The sequence below is a fragment of the Thunnus albacares genome, chromosome 6 (genome assembly GCF_914725855.1).
Source record: "Thunnus albacares chromosome 6, fThuAlb1.1, whole genome shotgun sequence".
Lineage (NCBI taxonomy): Eukaryota > Metazoa > Chordata > Actinopteri > Scombriformes > Scombridae > Thunnus > Thunnus albacares.
Window position 1 is genome coordinate 4,576,977 of NC_058111.1, and position 4,685 is coordinate 4,581,661.

The window sequence follows — 4,685 nt, forward strand, 5'->3', positions numbered from 1 at the left end:
AGTGAAATAATTATTATTGGTTAACTGTCTGTCTGTAATCAGTTACCATACAGTTTATGAAAGGACTGACAGTCTGAGATTCGGATAGTTGATCAATAAACATAATCTAGTCTGTTTGTGGATGTATTTATTTTATTTATTTATTTTTTCAGTTAAATGAAGACGTGGCTTCGAGAGCAATTGTACAAAATTTATTAAAAAGCGTAAGAATACTACAGTAAAACTAGATGACCACTTTGTTGTTTTAAACTTAAATGCCAAAGCAAGTACTCTAGTAGATCTACTACTAGTACATTTAAAATAGCAACAATACTGTGATCCTAAAATGTCATGTCTGGGCAACAAGTAGCTAAAAAATTTCCTAGTCCGAAAAAAAAAAAAGGTTATAATTAATAAAATGAAGGACTAGCCTTTATCCAATTGTATTTCACCATGCATTCCCCTTATATTATGCGCACACACACACACACACTACCACTGCAAACAAACACCCTTAAGCGTCGTGCTGTATTTATCTGTATGCAGGTGCACAGCAAACCAAATGGCCAGTGCCCCCAACAGTGCAGCCTGAATATCAACATTAAACGAGGGAGCACAGAGACAGCACTGGAACATTTTAAAAGGATGGAGAGGGCACGGTAGGTTCACATAGACAAAATATAAGCAGTAGATAGAAGTAGGCAAAACAGTAACACACTATCCTCTACTATGGTCACACCTGCCAAATATAGCGCAGCTCAAATCCTAGCTCACTGGACACCTTGTAATTTTTGGTAAAAATCAAGACAGGTGGGATCTACAACTGCAACTCTAGTACATGTACGAATCTGTCGAGCCCGAACGTGTGTGGTCAGCATAGCGGGTATGTGTGGAGGGCAGTGAGTCTGTAAGAGAGCAGGTATCAGTATCAGCAGTCGAGTTTAGTTTTTTTAGCACAGCAGCGAGGCAAGCGCATACAGCTATGGTAATCCTTGAGGGCAAAACATGTGTCAGTCATTCAGTCATCACCTGCACTGCTTAAAGTCCATGTAAAGCAATAACAGATATGTGTTCTGAGCTTGTCACACCACAAATAAAAATGTGTAATTAACCACTTAGCCAAATTTAATTGGTTAAGGAAGTTGCCAAGTATCTAAGAAGAAAGAGGAAGTGTGTGGGTGTGAGGGACGGTGGGTTTACATGGTGATTGTGTGTATGTGTGTGTGCATTTTTATGTGTATTATCTTCTGGCTAGGAAGAATGTATTTTGTGGCTCAGTCCATTTGAGTGTGTGTGTGTGTGTGTGTGTGTGTGTGTGTGTGTGTAATGGGATTATTTGGCTGGATAGGATACCGTCTGGCATCTGGGAGGTTCCTAACCGAGGCTGCAGCTGAAATACATAAATTGTAAAGAGGGTGAATCACCTGGGATTGCACAATCATATTTCACATACACAAGCACACACACACACACACACACACACACACACACACGCACGCACAGCAAGCAAGAAACTGAAGCACACATTAATTCACACTGTCTTGTAGGGGCATGAAACACAAAATGGCTCTCAGTTTTTCTTTTATCCACACGACCACACACACACACACACTCCTCTTTACTAATTCTCTCTCTTACACACACACACAAACTCATTCACAGACTCAGTCGGCTGAGTAAAGGCAGAAATGCTTCTGTAGTACCAAATATTAAAGACTGTCAAGTACCAAAAGCTGTCATTAATGTGTGTAATCTTGTTTACATATTCTTTGATCAGATAGTCCTAGATTCATATTGAGATATTGGACATTTTTTTCAGGGTTGATTTTCTAAAATTAAAAGCGTAATGCAAACAAAAACAGAATTTTTAAGCCTCTCTCCACTTTTATTCAAATACAAATACAAATAATTTTGCTGTATACCTGTATACAAATACAAATACTGTGCTCTCTGCACATCCCTAGACAGAACTCAATATCCTTTTGTAATGGCGTGATTGTGGGACATCACAAAAAGTAGTGGATGCTGTCTGGCTCGACAGACTAGAAGGTAATGGAGAATGCGGGCGTCGATCCCACTACCTCTCGCATGCTAAGCGAGCGCTCTACCATTTGAGCTAATTCCCCTCTTAAAGACAATTACGAGAGAGGTGCCAACAGGTCGCAAAATACTCGAAAGCGATTGCTTCCCTGTCATTGTATAAGGGACGTGGTTGTAAGAGGACTCTCAGCAGCAGGCCAGTTAGCTCAGCTGGTTAGAGCGTGGTGCTAATAACGCAGGTTCGATCCCTGTACTGGCCAGGAAGTGCTGTCGTAAAGGGACAAGTCCTTGTGTCGCCTGCGGATGGAATGAAATTTGATGTAAACTTCCCACTGTTTCTAACCCATGAGTTGACCAACAGTGCCACATCATCTCACATGTGTATCCCATGACGGCGAAAGCTTCATGTCCTTCTTACTCTAGACTACTACCAACGTAGCCCCATTGAAATGCACACATCCTTTTCCACATGACCACGTGGCCTAAAGGACAAGGCGTCTGACTTCGGATCAGAAGATTGAGGGTTCGAATCCCTTCGTGGTTGGACGCCCCCACTTCTGTCGGATTCACGTATGTGTCTGTTGAGTGAGGAAAATCCTAATGAGAGGCTCTGGACATCAAGCAATGGGTCAAAACTACTAGTGGTCACAGAGATGCAGGAGATTACGCAAGGTGCGTGGTAAAAGCTTTGGGAACTTAGAGGAAATATGTTTTTTCCGTGATCAACATTTGTGTCAGAGGGTGTACCTGTAAGAATTCAGCACTCTTGCTCTGCTTATTATGGGCACAATCAGCAGGAGTAACGCTTTAGACATGTTGATTTTCTAAAATTAAAAGCATAATAAAAACAAAAAAAGGATTTTTAAGCCTCTTTCCATTTTTATTCAAATACAAATAATTTTGCTGCCTCAACAAATACAGTTACAAATACAAATACTGGGCTCTCTGCACATCCCTACTGTACAATTTAATTTTATCAATATGAACGTACAATACAACCTTTCACTGCTTAACCTATGAATGTATGGTAACCGTTGCATTGCATTGTTAACATGAAATGTCAACTGCACTATTATTATAACAGACCGCTTAATTGTAAAGTGTAAACAAAACTTTTAAATAACTATTATCTGAGTTGTAGATGATTATGAAAACCACTTACAGTTTAAACATTAAATGCTTATCACAACACTGACACCTTGTGCTTATGCACACCAACAGCACAGTAATGAAAAGAATAAAACTATTTTCATAACCTATAACTCAGCTAAATGATCCGTATCTCTGTTCATACAATGTAAATAATGTACACATATACTGATATTACATATAAATATCCCTGTTTGCTTCTATCAATGGAGAAATACCTAAATAGCATAACCTTACGCTACAACTCAGTGGCTAACACACCACGAGTGCTATGCTACTTGACAGAGCAATTTTCTAGTGTGCCATCTGCAGCGAATGCTTTGCTGTTTGGTACCCACCAAGAGTAGAAAAGAATAAAATGAAGATCCGATGTTCTCAGGGTCGCTGCAGTAGTTGACTGAACACTTAACTTGCTTGAACAGTTTTTGTTTTTTACTGTACAGCACTATATCAAGTACAAGTCACAAGTAATATCTAAACTATATTTCAATGTCTCTGCTGTCCTCTCACCATACTGCGCCTTTTTCTTTCACACTAGACATCGTCATCCTACCCTAGAGTGAAGAAGACGGGATTAGGGTTGTTTTACACCAACAGCAATCAATTATTCCACTTTGAACCAATAAGCTAAACTGTCAAATCCATTTTTGCACATAATGACTGTGTGGACACATTGGATTTCGGCCACCATCACTTACATTGTAAGTGTGTTTTGAAGGAATCTTTTAATGGTCAGTATGAACAGGATGGATGATTACAGCAAGAAAAACCTGTTTGTTGTTTTAAGACAGACATGAAAAAAATGTGAACTTGTCATTTAATTGTGGTTACATAAATTGCAGATCTGTGTCAGTAGGCGAACTCCAGTCTTGTACATGAAAGCTGGACATGCTACACATCCATTAAGCACCCTGACACCGTCTTTCCATCCCACTACATATAAGGCATACAACTCTCTGCTTTCACACTGGACTTTGGAATTGAACGGGTAAGTCGGGAGGTGCAGAATCATCCAATATAGATGTAACGCCTAAGGATACTGGGCAAATCTCGACACATCCACATCGAGGAGAAAAGACGAAAGGCGAATAGTTCAAAACAAAGAAAGGAAGAACCGACTGAAGAGAGGAGAGTGAAGGGAGGGAAGGAATAAACGAGCAGAGAAGACATGAAAGGAGAGGAGAGGGAGAGATCATTTGTGATACGTAGAAAGGTAGCCAGGTGTTGCTGTCTCTTTGCTCTGTAGAACCGGACCCTCCAGCACATCCCTGCTGTGTGTGTGTGTATGTGTGTGTATGTACTCACGTTGAGGCTACTTCTTGCTCTGCTCATTACTCTCTTAATGGAATAGAGACATCTGCTTCATCTCTCTTTCCCTCTTTCTTTCGCTGTATCTGTCTTCAGTTTCTTTCTTTCTAGGTCTCCCTGGAAACTTGGGAAGGGAGAAAAAACAGAGAGAGAGAGAGACGGAGGGAGGTTGTGTTGCCAGAGCGCAAAAGAAGGATGAAAAAGAACGA

At 40.3% G+C, this 4,685-nt stretch overlaps 1 non-coding gene across 1 annotated transcript; it reads left to right on the top strand.

Moving 5' to 3' along the window:
• The first annotated feature begins 2,490 nt into the window (after positions 1 to 2,490).
• Positions 2,491 to 2,563, top strand: trnar-ucg. The gene has a single exon. It is a non-coding gene; the product is annotated as a tRNA-Arg (tRNA).
• Positions 2,564 to 4,685: the final 2,122 nt, after the last annotated feature.